Source organism: Tamandua tetradactyla, chromosome 11 (assembly GCF_023851605.1).
Source record: "Tamandua tetradactyla isolate mTamTet1 chromosome 11, mTamTet1.pri, whole genome shotgun sequence".
Lineage (NCBI taxonomy): Eukaryota > Metazoa > Chordata > Mammalia > Pilosa > Myrmecophagidae > Tamandua > Tamandua tetradactyla.
Window position 1 is genome coordinate 55,157,134 of NC_135337.1, and position 19,534 is coordinate 55,176,667.

At 37.1% G+C, this 19,534-nt stretch overlaps 1 long non-coding RNA gene across 1 annotated transcript in view; it reads right to left on the bottom strand.

Annotated features, from left to right (window-relative positions):
- Positions 1 to 3,282: 3,282 nt before the first annotated feature.
- Positions 3,283 to 19,534, bottom strand: part of LOC143649529 (uncharacterized) — a 38,261-nt gene continuing 22,009 nt past the window's right edge. Inside the window, exons 2-3 of the long non-coding RNA XR_013159087.1 lie at positions 4,847 to 4,929; positions 3,283 to 4,324 (exon numbers count right to left, since the gene is read on the bottom strand). This is a non-coding gene — a long non-coding RNA (uncharacterized LOC143649529). The remainder of the gene's footprint in view (positions 4,325 to 4,846; positions 4,930 to 19,534) is intronic.

The following is a 19,534-nucleotide window of genomic DNA, read 5'->3' on the forward strand; positions in this document are numbered from 1 at the left end:
CCCTCCCTCTCTCCGCTCAGTCTGCACTGTGTATTGTCCATAGCCATTGGCATGGCAGTGACCACAGTGTGTAGCCTCATTCTTTACTCAGGCTTTTATTTCCTCAGCTAGATAGTGAGCTAGATGAAGGGATGACCGTCTTACTCTTGAACCTGCAGAACCTAATATAGTGCCTGACACACCAAAAACTTTAATTACATGTTTGCAAAAAAAAGAGGGAGGAAGGAAGGAAGGAAGGAAGGAAGGAAGGAAGGAAGGAAGGAAGGAAGGAAGGAAGGAAGGAAGGAAGGAAGGAAGGAAGGAAGGAAGGAAGGAAAGAAGGCAGGAAGGAAGGAAGGAAGGAAGGAAGGAAGAAGGAAGGATGGATTCAGCTTAAACTCTACATGGTCCATGAAGCTTTTATTTTTTTTCCAGCCATATCACTTAGCATATGTATCAATCAACCTGTATTGGTTTGTATGCAAAATTTTAAACTTTTGCATATCTGTATCTTGTTTCTAGCTAAATCATATCGCCTTATGGAACAAAGTTGTATATTTAGTCTTTGTGTGTCTCTTAGACTGATATGTACTTACATGGTCAATTACTGTACTGTTAAAAGAAACCCTGAGTGAATAAATGTACAGATGTACATATGAACTTTTCAATAGAAAGAATATTAAATATTTTTTAATGGACTGAGTGGTGATGCTAGAATATAAATTACTATTGCTTCAGGTTAAACACAGGGAATCCCAGAAGCACAAGCCAGAAAAATTTTAGAATGTTCTCAAAACGCAGCAACAACAGGAATCCCAGTTTCATCATGACTTTTAGTCAAACCTTATCCCTAATTGCTAAAGGGAGGAATCCAATCCTTTAGCATCAGAGAGTTCTGGGCTCTTGGATTTTAAATGAAATGATCTTGGAATAGTTAGACAAAGTGATGAAAGATAATCAGAATTCAAGAAGATACAATTTTAATACCTAAAAGAGTTAAGACCCAAAGAGTGAAAATTGTAATGAATAGATAGAAATCCTTTCATGTTCCTATCTATAGGAACTGAGGAAGATGTTTAAGTATCTCACCCAAAAATAATAAAAAAATTTTATAAAGAGGCATCAATTTTTATGAAGAGCTGCTTGGGTGAAGATTTCATATCTCTTCAAATGGAAAGAAGAATTAGTTATATATACTTTGAATTTAAGGAAATGGGAGGCAAGACTGCTCAGTTTGGGGGTTTATTAGTTTTCTATCGCAGTGTAATTACCATAGTCGTAGCAGTTTGAAACAACACAAATTTATTATCTCAGTTTTATAGGGCCAGGAATTTGTATGCGGATTTTCTAAGTCCTCTTCTCAGGGCCTCCCCAGGCTGAAATCAGAGTGTCAGCTGAGGCTGTGATCTCATCTAAGGGTTGGGGTCCCCTTCCAAAAGCTCCCTGGTGTTTGGCACAATTCCTTGGTAGTTGTCAGTCTGAGACCACTTTCTACTCCCAGAGGCTGCCTGCAGGTCCTCCTCATGGGACACCCTCCTCTCACAACATGGCAGCTTACTTCTTCAAGCCCAGCAGGACAGTGCGGCTGCTGCTGCTTGTCTCACTTATGGACTCATCTGATTATGTCAGGCCCACCACAAGACACTTCCCTTTAGATGAACTCAAAGTCAATTGATTAGGGACTCTGATTACATCTGCAAAATAGTTTTTGTCACATAATGAAACAAGATCCTAGGAATAACATCTCATCATATTCTCAGGTCCTTCTTACACTCAAGAGGAAGAGGATTATATAGATTGTGTGTACTAGGGGGTAGGAATCTTGAGGGCTATCTGTCTATCACAAATATTGACTTAGCTAAACAAGGCTCAGTGTGTCCCAACAGCATTGCCGATAAGGATACAGTCATATTGGCTGATAACCCTGGTTTCTAAGAAACTTTAGCAAGCTAAGAAACCAACTTCCAAAATTGCTTAGGATGGTAACATCAAAATTATTGGAGATAATTTAATAGTTTCCTTATCCTTTAGTAATGGCAATTACTTAGTGTTATGTGTAGAATTTCAAAATATCAAAGTCACAGGACTAAAATGTCTATGCTTAGGAATTTGAGCTTATTTAGAATTTTAATTATTTATAGTTTTTAAGAAAATTTGACCTGTTAGAATGAAAGATCAACCCTATAATTTTAAGTTAAAATGAATAATTATTTTAGACAATGTCAAGTTGGAATCTTAAGAAAATCCAAAGGTTCACCCGTATCTATAAATTTTAGATTTATAGATTTATAGATCCATCATATCTATAAATTCTTAGATTTTTATGTCTAATTTTATAATTTAATTTGTTAGACTTATAAAAATTACTTACATTCTTGGGGAGTCATAAGTCACACAGTGGACATACTTAAAAAGGAAAGAAAAATATATTACACTAATAAATGTGGTTAAATATTTAAGGAATTTAATTTAGTTATAAAGACTTAAAAGTAGTTGTAAAATGTGATAGATTTATGAATTTATTAATAACATTTATAAACTAATATTCAAGCAGAGAAGAACAAAGATTTTTTAATTAAATGAACACTAATTTTGCACCAAAAAAGAAAAACTTGAATAGCTTTTCCCTTAAGCATAAAAATTGCCCTCAAGGATATAAAAATATTCATACTTAAGTTTGAACTCTGCTATTTTGCATGAACTTTGGCAAGTCTCAACTTCTTTTAACCTAGTTTCCTCATATGCAAAAAAGTGTACATCATATTAACTTGCAGTATTGTTGTAAGGATTTAATGAAATATTTTGCATAAACTATTAGCACATGCTAAACCCTCCATAATGCTGGCTGAAAGATTTTTAAAAAAATTAGTTCTCTTAAATAAAAGGACAGACACCTTTGCTTACCATAAAGCTTGAAGCAACATTAATTTATTATCTCATGCCATGGACACTTTAATGCTCAATTCTCCAGATACCTTCTTAGGTATCGATTAGTTTGCTACCTTTCCAGGAACAGATGGTGCTTAGGGAATTAATTTTTTTTTTTTTTTTTAAAGGAAAGACAGAGAGAAGGAAGGAAGGATAGAAGGAAGGAAGGAAGGAAGAAAGGGAAACATCTTTAAACATTTTCTTGTTTTATTGTATTTTGTTTTTCCGTTTTTTGTTACATGGGCTGGGGCCGGGAATCGAACCGAGGTCCTCCGGCATAGCAGGCAAGCACTTTGCCCGCTGAGCCACCGCGGCCCGCCCTTAGGGAATTAATTTTAATGTCAAAGGCAGCACCGTCACATCTCAAAATCTCAAAATTCACACCATCTCCAGAAAGCTATAAAGGAAAGCAGTAGCAAATTGGTGTCTCACTTTGCTCCTTAAAATCCAATGCATGGAAGGCAGAAAGCCAGTATCAGGACTCTGAGGACTTTATGCAACCAGTGTTTCAGTGCCAACATGGTCAAGTTACTGGAATGGGGCATAAAGTACTAGGGGAAGGGAGAAGCCGGGTATTTCCTCCAGGGTGATAGTTGCCTGGTGAAATGTCTCTGTCACTGTGTTAGAAAGAGAGAAGGAATGCATTGCTCTCTGGGCATAGGGCAAAGAGGAAACCCAGAAGAGAGCTGTCCAAATCACTCTACGTTACTTAGAATGTACAGACCAACCCACTTTTCCTGAGTTCCTACCTTCGGGGACTGAAAATACTGTTTCCAAGAACTAAAAAAAGAGTGAAATGAATTCACAAAATTGATTCATAAAAATTTTTAAGTGTGTCCAATTTCTTAGAAAAATGCAATCATTTCTGATGATAACTGTAGAGGGGAAAAAAAGATATAAGTATGGAAAGATGTCAGGATGGGGGAGGTGGAAGGAAGAAATGAAGGCTCAGAGAAAAGGAGTAGAGAGGGACAGATTCAGAGAGAAGCTGTGAATTGAGACCCCAAATCCAGAGAAAACAAAGATGTGATATCAAAAGGCAGTGAGACCTAACATAGAAAACTGACAAAATGTAAAGGGAGATTGAAAAATATATACCTAATTTTCAAGGACGAAGGAACCAGCCAGAGGACCAGGGGAGGGAACAGAGAGAAAGAAGATAACGCAGGGCAACATTCAATTTAGTCAATATTTATTGAGTGCCCACAGGTGCATGGCAGCCTCCTGGGACGTAAGTAGAGCTCCTGCTCTGAAGGGCGGAGAAACTGTTTGGGTCTGTGGAATTGCCTCCGGGCAAAGGAGGTGAAAGTACAGGCAGATTCACACTGTGCAGTGGTTCCAGCGGCTCGGCCCTGCTCATCCTTTCTCCTGAGCTGACATATAACCTTTTCTTCCCCCAACTCCATGGAGGAAAAACCTTAAAGATTTAAAGAGAGGTAGAGATGAAGGCATTGCATGTTTTTCTTAGACTTGAAACGTCAGGTCTAAAACAAGTGTTATTATTAGTAGTAACCATATTTCTTAATTAAATATAAAAACCTGGAATCCAGAAATTAATTAAAAAAAGGAAGGAGCAATGTTAAAATTAGAGAGAGAGAGACTAGATCAGAGACCACTACACTAGGAATCTTCCTTTCCATGTCCTGGTATATATGATAATGTACAGTGCTTTAAAAGCAGATCTCCATTTCATGAAATTCAGTCTAGGAAATATTTTTAGGTCTATCAGAGCACACAGATACATATCTGATCAAAATGTTTCCAAAAGACCTGCAGAAAGGGAAATGCAACCTATTATATGACTCATGGTGTCCGTAAGATAAAAATAAACCAGTGATTTTAGAAGAAGCACAACTATTCCTGGTAGTGGATCCTATACAAAATAATAAATATGATATTTCTTATATACTTGTATCTGTGGTCTGAATGTCATACTTACCAAATAAGCTTTGTCATCATAAATAACTGTTTGAGTAAATCTTGGCCACCTTCCTTAATTTCTCCCAGTCTCAGCTCTGTCATCTGTAAAGATAGAGATGAAACTATAATTTAATTCATAAGGCACTTACATCTAGGGAGGATTAAATGGTACTCAGTGCTTTGTCAATGCTTGGAACATAGGAAGTACTCTTCATGGTAGCTCATTTTATTCAGTTTGAGAAATGAACTCTGCTGGAAGTTGAACAAAATTTTGACACAAAGCTTTCAGGCATCCATTGCAAAGGAAGAAATACTATCAGTTATGTACATGGCTTACAAAATAAAAATAAAAATTTAAGAGTTTTCCAATATTAATACTGCTTTATCTTGCAGGGAAAACAATATGAGTGTACACTGAAGAAAAATAACCATTTACCTCTCACGACTTTTCAAACATATCCATTCAGATGATATATCTAATAAATCTCAAAGTTATAGGGAAGACTTCCAGAACCAAGTCAAGTCAAAACACCTATCATAGCAATGGCTTTTAAAAAGTCAACTGCCACTCTTTACCTCCCATTTTTCCCTCTCCCTTCCACCAATGCAACCATGTTTGAAGAAGGCTAAAACTACTTATAATTCTGTGACAAACTTTTGACAAGCCAGCTTGGTAACCTTGATAAAAGTATCTTACTGTGGAAGATATATTTCTTGAACAGAATGTGGGAGGGGAGAACATACTTTAATTTTTGATAAACTAAAATAGCACCTTAAAAATGGAAGGACTTCACAGAGGGAGTTAGCATTAAAGCCAGTCGCAGGTCAGATGAGCTTCCAGTATCAGAGATTGCAAAGCCAGGGCTAGTACAGAGTCAGGTTGATATTTCTGCAACTAATCTATGTCTCCAGTTAATTATATTATCAGGTTTACGTTCACAGCAGAAATCTCAATGTGGCCTAAGAGTCCTGCCCACCAATCTCCTCATTCTGACCTCATTCTCACCTGTTAAAATTTGCCTGCAAACTTAAGATGAGCTTCACAGAGGAGGTAAGGTTAAAGTGGACTTACGAAGATGAAGGAGTATACCAGATGTACAAAATGGCCAATAGGTGAAATGGGGTGGGGTGGGGGTACATAGATTCCAGGCAGAAGGAACAGCATATGCAAAGGCCTAGAAAATAAAACAGTACAGTATATCTAAGGTATGATTAACTTGTGGGATTTATGGAGGAGTTTGATCTTTATCTTATAGGCCCAAGACAGCAAATGGAATAAATCTTGAGTCTCCACTCTGAGTTATGAGTATTGACTTCTGCCATGGTGTTTAGCAATGTCTACCATGGACAAGGAAGGGAAGAGTGTGGCAGAAATGCTGTGTATTTGCAATCTAAGCATAGACATTTTGAGCAGCTGAAATGTTTAATTCATCTGGGGAACAATATGCCTAGGAACTTCTATCCTGTCAAACCAGTTGGGATAGCTTCTTCAGAATCCAGCTTGGCTAATGGGTATACCTAGTGATGATTACAGGTCCTCCATCTTTCCAGCCATTTAAAACTACAAGTAAAGAGCCCATAGATTCTGAGTTGGGATTCCTGCCCTCAAGGAGAAAGTATTAAACTGGGGTGGGGGGGGGGTGGCGGACAAGCAAATAACTATAGTGTGATGAAGGCTATAATAAAAGTACATTTTTACTTTTAAAAAGCATGGAAGAGAGCACAAGAAAATCTGTCTGGATGGTTGGAAAAGTCTTCATTGAGTAGATAATGAAACAGCCTTGCATAATAAGTGAGAGTCTGAGAGAAAGAGGAGGATTTTCACAGAAGAAAAAGAGCCTAAGCAAATAGCATGGATGAGTGACAGTGGACAGTTGACTCAGGAAATAGCCAACAGTTTGGTACAGCCAGTTTGGTGGGTGCAGGAGGCCAGTGGAAGGCATGTTACTGGAAAGGCTTTTTGGAGCAATAAAAGGGCCTTGTATGGTAAGTTAAGAAGAGGCTGGTTAAATAGAGTTGTTTCTTAAACACTTCTCTTATGATGTGAGAGAGAAGGGGTTGTACATTAGCAAGCATGAAGATAGCAAAATTACTTATAAGTCCAATGAGGCATTCAGAGCATTCATGCTGAACCAGAAATAAGAGCACCCAGCCCTCTGCCCTGCTGCCTGGGAAGAATACAAAAGAAGAGTCGAGATGGAATTTGGTTCCATCACCATCAGCCCTTCTCTGAGTGCCCATTTCCTCCTTCATAAAGCAGGCATATTTAAAAATCCCTGCTTTACAAAGTTATCAGGATGATCAAATGAGATAATGAATGTGAAAACAATTTGGAATGTTATTTATGCACCTATTAAAATAGTGAAAATAGTGTTCCTTGTCTTTGTCTTCCCTCTGATGTCAGTTTTACCATAGCAACCTGCTGCATGATTTACTCGCCCCCGTCCACATGGTGTGTGTCTGACGTGCTACCTGCTCAAGGTTTCTGATTTCCCTCCGTGACTCTCCTCTGAGGGGTTGTTGTTTTGCTCGGACCCTGTGGCTCAGGCTGATCAAGGTGCCAGGGCTAAGAGCAGCCCACATGCTGACCAAAACATACTGGCCTGTTTGTCCAATTCCACACCCTTTATCTACGTATCCACTATTTGCTGACTTCTGTGATAGCTGTGGGGCCACAGATCGTCATGGATTCTTCCTCTAGAAGCTCACAGTCTAGGAACGTGAGACACAAGGATGAACACAGAATTGTAATGCCTGTGTAATAAGAGGAATATACATAACACATGGAGTTCATATGGGAGAGGGATGACTAATATATCTTGGGATGAGGTCTTTGATAATGGCTTGATCTCTGGGTCGACAGTGGAAAAGGCCTCATGGAAGATGCAACTGTGATGTGAAAAAAGATTAGGACTTCATCAGGTCATTAATAGAAGATGATTTGCTAGAAACAGAGATCAACTTGGAGTATCATGGAACTGCAAGTAACTATATTCTTGGGACATAAAAAGTGCAAACAAAACTAGGTAGATTTTGTAGTGGCCCTTTTTGAGGGAGTCTAAATAATAATCCACTGTTTCCCAAAGTGTTTCATTCATCAAACATTTATCAAGAACCTTCTAGAGAGCAAGTCCTTTGGTCAGCAATGTGAATGGAGTTAAGTACTGTTCTAATCCTCAAAGTGCATGCAGTTCAGTATTTAAGATAGTTGTTCAGATAAGGGATATATACTTTGTAAAGTGCAACTAATACTGAAAACGCAGTTGGAAGCAAAGGAAAAGAAGCATTTGCATGTAAAGAGGTGGTCAGGGAAGTCTTCCCAGAGGAAGTGCATGCTTCCATTGCTTCTGTGATGTAACACTTGCTGAATAACTCCCTACCTTTCTGGTTATGTTTTACTTTCCTCTAATTTCTCTTCCTCTCCCCTCTCATTCCATGATTGGTTCCCCAAGGTTCTGTGCTTCCCTTGGATCTTTCCTTTGTCCTCTCTCTCAGCAACATCATCCATACCCAGGGCTTCCACTAACACTTGTGTGCTTCAGATTTTTTATTTAGTGGAGATCCCACATTACCAAGAGCCTGATAGACTCTTTACCTGGGTAATCAGTCCACTCCTAATGAAACATGCTCCAAAGGGAATCCACCATCTTTACTCTTGGAAATACTTCTCTCTTTTGGTGTTGTCCCACCAACCCTTCAGAGGCCTGGTTTTCCAAGTCAGGAACCTTGAGAAAATTCTTACCTCTCCTTTTCTCTCCGCATCATCTGGTACAGCTCTAAGTACTGCAGGATTTCCTTTTTAAATTTCTGTGTCCACTCTTATGGCCTTATGTCAGGTCCACACAATCTCTCACCTGGATGATTGCAGTGACCTATTAATTGGTTTCCCTCTTTTCAGTTCACCCACTCAATCTATCCTACCTCAATACTGCAAGTATGGTGCTTTCGTTTCCTAGGCTGCTCCACAAAAACCATGCAATGGGTCAGCTTAAACAATGGGAAATTATTAGCCTACAGTCCAAACCAAGGTCTCATCAAGGTGATGCTTTCCTCCTGAACTGGCATTCTGGGGTTGACTGTTGGTGATCCTTGGCCCTTAGTCTGTCACATGGAAAGGCACATGGCCATGTCTCCTCATGTCTCCTTCTCTTCTGGGTTCCATTCATTTCAGGCTCTGGCTGCTCCCTCTGTGACTTTCTCTGTCTATCTGAATTTCACTCCATTTATAAAGGACTCTAGTAATAGAATTAAAGCCTATAAGAAGGGACACACCTTCTTAATTGAAATAACCTCAACAAACGATCCTACTTACAATGTGTTCACACCCACAGAAATGGATTAGATTTAAGAACATGTTTTTCTGGACTATATACAGGCTCAAACCATCACAAGTGATATTTTTAATAAGCAAATCTGGTCTTGTATACCACTTCATTTCTGCCTACAGCATTTCCATGTTTCCTACCACCTTTAGAATCAGCTTTTAGCTCCTTAGAATTGAGACAAGCTTCTCCTACCAACCTGTCTAGCCTCATCTGTTGTCTTCTGTCCCCAGGAATTATCTAAAACTTCTAAATTGATTACAGATCCCCTAAACATCATGTTGTTTCATATTTTCTGCCTTTGAACTGATTTCACTTAGAATCCTCCCCCTATCACTCTTTCCACATGGCAAACTCAAAACTTATCCTTCAAAGCTCAATTCCATGTTGCTTCCTTCAGTGAGTCTTTCTTACCTCTCCTTTTCAGATAACTGCATTCTTTTCTGGACTAATTCTGGACCATGTATGTGTGCCTATTATTATGCCATTTTTGTGACCATCACTTTCCTGTCTGTGTCCCAGTATCCAGGCTATAGAGTCAGCATAGCATAGTAATTAAGAGCTTGGGACCAAACCCTAGCTCTGCCATTTACCAGTGAGAACTTGGGCAAATTATTTATCTATCTTAATTTCCTCATCTATAAACTGGAAATGATAATAATTTCTGCATAATAAAGTTGTTAGAACTAGTTTGACACATAGCATTATATAAGATTTTCCTTCATTTGCCAACAATGAGTGTTTTGATATTAGGGAAATACATCTTGTTCATCTCTACTTCTCCAGTGCCCAGCACAATGCCTGACATAGAGTGCATGCTGAGCAAATATTTGTTGAAAGGAGGAATAACTGAATCTTGGACTCCTCCCTTTCCCTGCTCCAGGACCCAATTCCTGTGTTTCCTTTCCAATGGACCCTGCATTTATTTCCTTTTCTGTTATCACTGTCACGTTTCCTTCATTTGTTCAACAAAAAGTCATTAATCTTCAGCAATATATACATCACTACTCTAATTGTTGAGGATATTTCATTGAACAAAACAAAATCCTTCTTCTCTAGGCCGTACATTCCACTGGATGACACAGACATTTAAATAATAGCACCTTTGTTATTTGACCATAAGCATTATATGTGTGAGAATTTGTGTGTGTGTGTAACAGGAGGCATTTACATATTCATGATGGGTAAATGCCCATCATGACACTTTAAGGGAAGTGTCCCTTAAAGAAAAAAGTTGACTGACGTATGAAAACTTGAAAGTAATTAGCTAGAGTAAAGTGATAGAAGCTGTGATGGAGAGCAAACCACACAGAGGGAATAGCATGTGCAAAGCGCTGAAGCAGAAAGAACTTTGGCATATGTAGATTCTGCGGCTTTGGGTCTGGGTTATTTCTTCAGCTGCTACCTTGCCTCCATACAGGAAGTCTCCCTTCTAATTATATTTTACCCTCCATACAGCTGTTAGATTAAACTTTCTATCATGCTGATTCCTTATTCAAGAGCCTTCCATGACTCTCCATTGCCTACATTAATTCCTTGGCTGTTCTCCATGACCCAATGCCATCTAGATCCCTATAATTTTCCAGTTTATCTCTCAGAAATTACCTGCATCTTTTCTCAACCATTGCCATCAAGAACCGCTTGCTATTCCCAGACACATTTCTGATTTTTAATTTACTAATTTTTCTTAAATTGTCCTTGTCACTAAAAATGATTTCCCTTCTTATACCCAAGGATGTTGCTATTTCATAAAATAATACTCACCTGTACTCTGTGTGATGCATTTTGATTTTTCTATTTTAATCTATTTTACTCAATTTCATTTAAAAAAAAACCCTGAAAGTTCTAACCTGCCAAAATGATTTCATAGCTCACCAGTACATCATGACCCATAGTTGAAAACATTGTACTGTATAGCCTTAAAGATTTTTTTCTGAGATCTGTGATTCCTGAATCCTGAAGGGGGTTGGCTTTGGTTGATTCTGAGTTTCTTTTCTGGCAGTAGAATACTAAGTCAGCTACATCTTGATATGTACTCTCTGAAGTTAGGAGAGTAAATTCAGCATGGATGTGTGGTCACTGGACTAAGCCAAAGGGACTTAATCACAAGTGCCAAAGCACCCTGAGGATACTTGGCAATGCCTCTTAATTGGCAGCTGTCACACTTTGCTGTTTTGCTCCTGGCAGTGTTATGAACTGAAATTGCTAATTGTATTGAGCTGTTCCATATCACATACTGGGCAAAGATTAACATAGGAGGGTATTCCTTCCAGATGTAACTGAGAAAGCAACATAATTGCCATTAGGAAATAAATCTGTGGCAACCAGATGTAGTTATATAGCACATGGTTTGCAGTAAATGTATTTTGTAGAGAGATTTGCTTTATAGTTGCCCAAGGGGAAGACTTTTATCTTTTGTAATAACCACTACTCAGAGGACCTGTTTTTCAAATTTGTTTTTATATCCTGGGTTACTTTTTAAAGTAGGGCATTTTAGTATTCCTTCCTTTTCACTTCCACCCATCCTGACCTGAGCAGATTCCACAATGGGAATCTCTTCCCTCCACCCCTCCTTGGACTCTTTGTGTTGTGTAAGTAATAAAGTAGCCATTTGCTGAACAGTCTTGTTGTGCTTGAGCCTGTGTTCCTACAATACACTTTGTAGCAACTTGTTCTACACCTGATAGATGTTAGAGCCTCCAAATGGGCTTGTTCAGTGGGTGAAACACTCTACTGTGCCTCCACCTTTTCTGTGTCACTGTAGCACTAAATCCATGTTTTTTTCGCTTTCTTTCCCTGTCCTTTGTTGGCAAGCTTCCTCATGTACATCATTAAAAAGATGTAATCTCACAATTGGGATGTAAATTATTTTTAACTAGTTACAAATTTATGTTGGAAAAGGCAAAAGTTCTAGTTTTAAGACCCATTCAGTTGTAAGGGGCTATGTGTATTTGGGGGCAATCGATTTAACTGTCTTGGCGTCAGTTTCCTCATTTAGAAAATAAGGAAATTGGGCTAAATGATCTCTAAATGTCCCCTTTGCTTTAATTCTATGGTCCTGTATCCTTTCCTGAATTCATGCAAAAGTAATGGTCTGGACCACACAATTGTGTATTTAATTAACAGTGTTTCTTGATCTTGAGTTTTTCCCTTTTTCTTTGTTTTACTTTTCCTCAAAAAGGCATGGTCCAATTACTTTTTATGGGTTACTATGCTATCTTGGGAACTCCAGAGTCAAACAGATTTAGATCAAGCCTGATTCTGCCACTTAGAAAACTAACTTAACAATCTTGACAACTTCCTTAGTATGGCTAAGCCTCAATTTACCCATGTGTAAATTGGGAACAATAATAATAATAATTCTTGTTTCATAGGGTCATAGGCCATCTCCTTCTGTACTTCTTGTCTGAGTCCCTGAAGTTGCCAAGCTATATCAATATACAAAGTTCTTAATAACATGTTCACTGATGAATTGAACACTAGCCTCTATTTCCTTCCATTAAGTCAGTGTTTTATGTGCTTCTTGTTGATTGCCAGATGTGTAAGCATCTGATAACACAATGCAACCACAGTGCCAATTAAAAATCACAAATCTCACAACAGATTGATAAAATTGCTGAAAATAAAGTCCATAAATTGTTAGTCACACAGGTAAAGCCATTGACAAGTAAATTGGACGAAACCAATAAGAAACCTAAGACTAGACACTTGAATGATACTGAATGAAATATGATAATAAGCAGATGAATCACTCTAATGTTTATTACAAAAAAGTCCACATTTATGATCATGCAGCAAGAGTTTAAGAAAAGAATGTTGTTTGTTATGGTGATGCAATATTTTTTAAAAGCTCTAAATTATTTAATTCATTCTTTTCTCTTCTCATGAAATAATTTATGGAAGTAATGAATGAGAAGATAAAATTTAGCATGGAAATAGAAGCATGTCACACTTCAGTGAACACCAAGAGTATGTTGGTCATCACGAAGAGAGGCCCAGGGGGAGTAAAAGGCAAAACAACAACAACAACAAAAAAACGACAACATTTGCCTAGATTTTTTTCCCCTGCAGGCCAACTCTGGTGGTTTTCATTATCAGCAACTTGAGAAAGCAATGGAGAAAAACACAGCCTGCTAATCTGATTTTGTATGTGGCCACCTAATATTTTGTTAAAGTTTTAACCTAAGTAAGTCTATTCTACTATGATAAAGACTCAATTCAAAAAACAAAAACAAAAAAAAACTCAATTCAAGTAAACATAATTTTAAAACTGTAGTACTACTATAAGCAACTTAAGTAAACATTAGTTTCATTCATTCTAATAGCATTTTAGTGTACATGAAAGTAATTTAATTATTTTATTTTCTATTAGTAACCCTGAGAAGAAAATAAATCAGATATTACCTCTATTCTACTGTTGGAAATCCAAAATTTGGCTGGAGCTACACTGCTAGGAAGAGCTAGAACCCAGGTCTCCTGATGCCCACAGGACAATGATAACGATGTTTTATGTCCTTTCCATATGGCCAATAATACTAGACCTGTTACTTGTTACTTCTAAACTCATAAGAAAGTTTTCAGGGTAGATTTTTATTGTACCCAATTGATAGATAAGAAATCTGAGGCTCAAAGAGCTTACATAAATTTGCTGAAAGTCAGAAAATAAACTTGCCAGAAGTGACTAGTGAGTATGAAGTCACAGCTCTTGTGACTTCCAAGACTCCTTTCACCCTGCCAAGCTGTTTGCTGGAGTTCAGTGTTGAATGTCTTTACTAATCAGAGAACAATACTCACAGGGAAGAGGCTCTCAAAGATAACCGAAATTTAGAAAGTTTATCTTGGAAATAAGTGCTTTTAAATTTTTTTTCAGTTTATGCTTCAATTATAATTTTTGGTAACTTTAGTAACCCAAGTTTAAAAGTGATGCAATTGTTTCACCTTTTCCCTTTTTATATCTACTCTCTGGTGGCAATACTGATGAGCAATGAAATGAACAAAGCTCATGCCCAACAGAAAAAAGTATAAAGCAGTTCCTTTTCTTGGAATCAGGCAAGAAGAATGAATTACTCCAATTATGTTAGCCTGATGCATCCAATTTTCTGTCTAATTTTCTGTCTAAAGTATTTGAAAAAATTTCCCCAATTTAGCAAAATACATAAACCTACAGATTCAAGAAGCTAAGTGAATTCCAAACAGGATAAACCCAAGGAAATCCATGCCAAGACACATCATAATCAAACTCAAAAAACTAAAGATAAAGGAATAGTCTTGAAAGCAGCAAATGAAAAATTACACTTTATAGGAGGAATATGATTTGAATGACAGTTGATTGCTATTTGAATTCATGGAGGTCAAAAGGAAGAGATACAACATCCAAGTGGTAAAAAGAACCCCAAATATTATATCATGAATAAAGAGGAAATAAAGACAATGTCAGTTGAAACAAAACTAAGAGAATTTGTCACCAGCAGACCTGCCCTAAAATAATGGTGTAAAGAAGTTCTTCAAAGAGAAAGGAAAGGACAAAAGAAGGAATCTCGGAACACTAGGAAGGAAAAGAAAAAACAAATAATGGAAAGAACTTAGTTCCTTTCCATGGCAGTGTCTATCATTTTTATATCCCTTCTAATACAGTCTGAAGTTCTGAAATAGCATTGTTTCTCTCTTTTCTGAAATCTGTCAGTTCTTCTTTTATACCTTCCTATTTTCTGATCATTTCATATTGAACTTTCCTCCTTTTATGCTGTTATTTTAAGCTTTAATCATTTTCCTAATTTCCTTCAGTACATTTTGAAATATTAGGTTATAGTTTCTATCTACTTGTGAACATTCTCTTCTGGTATACTCTGTTGAGACATTATTATAATAATTCCCTTTTTTATCTTATAAAAGCTATGAATGGGATTATACTGATCTCTATATGTGAACAGGGTGGGTTTCCTGTGCTAGTACGGAGAGAATCCGGTGGAGGAGGGGAATGGGGTAGGTAGATTTTCAGATCACCTGGATGTTTTCACTGTGGTTTACTAGTAAGGATTCAGATATGCCTTTCTGTATGGCCCTTTCTTTGCTTCCCAGAGCTATGTCTGGTTCTGGGGGATTTTCTGCTTTTAGCCTTATGTCTTCGCCTTAGAACTCTTCAAGCCTTCCTTCCAAGGTAGCCCCTTAGTTCTCTCTGGACCCCTCCTTCCCGCCCCTAACGTTCTTGCCCTTTTCATTTTAGATTCCATTTTCAAAAGTTTTTCCTTAAAGCCAGGCTCTGCGCTTCTAGGAGTTTGGTTGCGCGTTCTCTGATCTTTCATGCCTGTGTGCAGTTTCTGCATTTATTTGCAAGTTGGAGTTTAGGGGGACTTTTCCCAGTTTCACTTGTCATTCTCAGATATGTCTCCCCATGTTTCCACCTAGAGTATGTTGGATTCTCTCCTTTTAGGAGGGGATATTTATTGGTTGGCAAAGTTTTCTTCCCTTGGTTTATGGAGTACATGGGTTGTTCCCACTCATTTTGCACTATTTCTGCCACCCAACTTTGATTTTGTCATAGTTCTGCTGTTGTAAGTGATTTAGCCACTCTCATTCAGAAACTGAAGTTTAAGGAAATTCCTTGCCTCCAGTTTTACTCAAGGTGCTGTCAAAGGGTTTTTTTGTTGGCTATTTGATTTGTTGTTTTTCAGAAGGAGATTAAAAACTTTGCTGTCAAAATCGCATCACTAGACGTTCCTCAACTCCCTTTTTACTTTTAAAAGAAATAAAAATATCACAGAAACACTCTACCTCCCTACCTATTCCCTTCTACTTCTTTCTCTTATGTCCAGCCCCAAGGGTAATCCCTATTCAGAAGTTGGTGTGTTCTAGTCCCATGCATGTGTTTGTATTTTAACTGCTTGTATATCGTTTTGTGAGTTAAGAATATTTATATAAATGTTTTCATATTATATGTATGATTTTGCTATTTTTTTATTCAAAATTCTTTTCTTGATATTTGCCCATATTGAAACATGAAATGTTAGATCATACATCTTAATTGCTGTAAAGTATTATGAAATGTAAGGAAACCACAATTTGTTCATTCCTTGCTGAGGGAAAATTATTTCCACTTTTTCACTAAGACAAACAGCAATGCAAAAAAAATCATTTTCATATATTTGCTTATGCATATCTGCAAGTCTTTAAAATAAATACCTAGAAGGAAAGTGCTGGGTCAAAGGGTATGTGTGTCTTCATATACCCACAATGTGTGTGAATTATCTCCAGTGTGTATGTACACAACATTTATGTTGCTTTAATTTTTGCCATTCTGGTAGGTGTGAGATGGGTTCTCATTGTTGATTTATTTTATATTTCTTTGATTAAAAGTGAGATTGAGTGTCTTTCCAAGTCTCATAGATCATTTAGCTTTCTTTTTCTGTATTTGACCTGTTTATAAAATTGATGGATTTTCTCTTTTGTTTATGACAATTTCTTAATGATGTGAGTATTTTAAAATATATATTCTGGATAATGAATCTCTCTTTTTATTTTGGTTTTCATTATATATAAAGGTTTTATAAAATCTGAATTTTCTCTCTTGCTCTCTTCCTCTCTCAAAAGCCTTTCTCTCCATATAGTTTAGACTTCATCCATGGAAACAGGCACAATAATTACTTTTCCATTTTCCAAATTCCTGTCTCTAACCATCCATCAGTCCTCCACCCACCTCTGCCCATCACACAAAATTCCTTCATGAAGCATCACTCATTCGCAGGCGTCAACTCTCATACAAATAGATACTGAAAAACTGAAGTGCTCTGCTCTTATGAAAAACCTGTTTGTCTGATACAATAGATTTTCTGTATTAGTTTAAGATTAGCTGGGGTATTCCCTCCTTTGAACATGCCTCTTATCTCTTCTCTCTTTCTGGGCCTTTCTCTTATCATCTCTTTTCCAGAATTTTTGCAACTCTGTTGGGTACAGTAGACAAAAAAAATGTTAATTATGAAATAAATACTGTTTGGGATGCTAGGAAAAAATAAATTCTAATTACTTTTTTCTAAATATAAGCCATGCGTTAGTATGAGAGTTTTATATTACTGTAAAATTATTTAGTTGAGATGTCAATTTATTAAAATGTGTTTGTGTTATGATTAGTTTGAAAAAAAAGAAGGGTTTCTAGGATGTCCCACATCATATTATCACATAAACACCACACAGAAAACTGGTGTTAGTACAAAAATTTCTGTCAAGATCCTATAGGTTTATGAGTCAGAAGTAATGCTTTTTTTTTGAAATGTTGGGACCTAGTTAATGCAAGTTCTTAAATTATAGCATATAAGCTGGAAATTTTCTTTACTTTGTTTTGCTTTTCTATCTTTCTATTTGACTTTTCTGTTAATAGAGACTAAAGAAATAAAGATATAGGTAAGGGCTTCAAACTATTTAATTGGATTCCAATTTAAACTTTCAATTATTCTTAATTTTAATTACAGTCATCTGTTTGGTTTCATGAACAAAGCCCCCAATTTTCTTCTCTTACTCTTCTCTTGTTACTGAAGTTTCTGAAATAGAGGTAATATTTTAACATTTGATAATAATAGACTGAGGATGGTACCATCTGAATAAAAGAATGCATTACACAATGTAGAATAATTTTTATAGGAAAATTTATTAGGCAAAGAATGGTAGAGGATTTGATTACAAAAATAAATGTGGAATAAAGTCCTGGTCTAGAGTAAATATACCTAGCTCAAATTAAAATCCAACATTCTTTTTATCTAATATGGAATTTTAATCTAAAAACAAAAGTTAGATTATGAATGATGAATCAGATTTAGAGAGGAAAAAATAGTAGCATATCATGTTTAAGACTGCCCCAAACTATGAGTGATTTATTTGATTTGTTCTATTTCAATAAACCATTTTCTTTACTCTTCCATAAGAAGCAACCCCTCATCCACCACATCTGCAGTTACTTCCTCCGCTAAAGCTCTGAACCTCTCAAAGTCATCCATAAGGGCTGAAATCAACTTCTTCTAAACTCCTGTGAATGACAATATTTTGACCTCCTCCCATGAATGTTCTTAATGGCATCTAGAATGGCGAATCCTTTCCAGAAGGTTTTCAATAAACTTTGCCCAGATCCATCAGAGGACTCACTATCTATAACAGGATTAGCCTTATGAAATGTCCTTCTTTAATAATAAGATTTGAAGGTCAAAATGACTCCTTGATCTTTGGGCTGTAGAATGGATGTTGTGTTCACAGGCATGAAAACATTAATCTCATTGTACATCTCCATCAGAGCTCTTGGGTGACCAGGTACATTGTCAATGAGCAGTCATATTTTGAAAAGAACCTTTCTTTTCTGAGCAGTAGCTCTCAACAGTGGGCTTAAACCATTCAGGAAACCATGCTGTGAACAGATGTGCTGTCCTCCAGGCTTTGTTGTTCCAATTATAGAGCACAGGCAGGTAGATTTACCCTATTTCTTCAGGACCCTAGGATTTCCATAATGGTAACTGAGCATTGAATTCATTCGAGCATCACCAGCTGCATTGGCCCCAAACAAGAGAGTTAGCCAGTCCTTTGAAGATCTGAAGCCGGATCTCTCTCACTAAGGAGGTCCAAGATGGCATCTCCTCCCAACAGAAAGTTGTTTTATCTATATTGAAAATCTGTTGTTTAGTGTAGCCATCTTCATCAATTATCTTAGCTATATCTTTTGAATAACTGGCTGCAGTTTTCACGTCAGCATTTTCTGCTCCATTTTGCACTTTTATGTTATAGAGATGGCTTCTTTCCTTAAACCTCACAAACCAACTTCTGAGAGCTTCAATTTTTTTCTGTAGCTTCCTCACCTCTCTCAGCCTTCACAGAATGAAGAAAGTTAGGGCCTTGCTCTGGGTGCAACTTTGGCTTAAGGGGTATTGTGGCTGGCATGATCTTCTATCCAGTCACTAAATTTTTTTCCATACGAGCAATGAGGCTGTTTCACTTTCTTAACATTTGTGTGTTCCACTGGAGTAGCACTTTAAATTTCTTTCAAGAACTCTTCCTCTGTATTCATAACTTGGCTAACTGGTGCAAGAGGCCCAGCTTTTGGTTTCTCTTTGCTTTTGTTGGACATGCCTTCCTTACCAAGTTTAATCATTTCTAGCTTTTGATTTAAAGTTAGAGTTATGCAATTCCTTCTTTCACTTGATCACTTAAAGGCCATTGTAGGATTATTACTTGGCCTAATGTCAATATTGTTGTGTCTCAAGGAATAGGGAGGGTCAAGGAGAGAGAGGGAACCACTGATTGGTGGAGCAGTCAGACACACACATTTATTGATTACTGTAGTGCTTCAAAGCAGTAACAATAGTAACATCAAAGATTACTTATAACACATCATCGTAACAGGAATAATGATC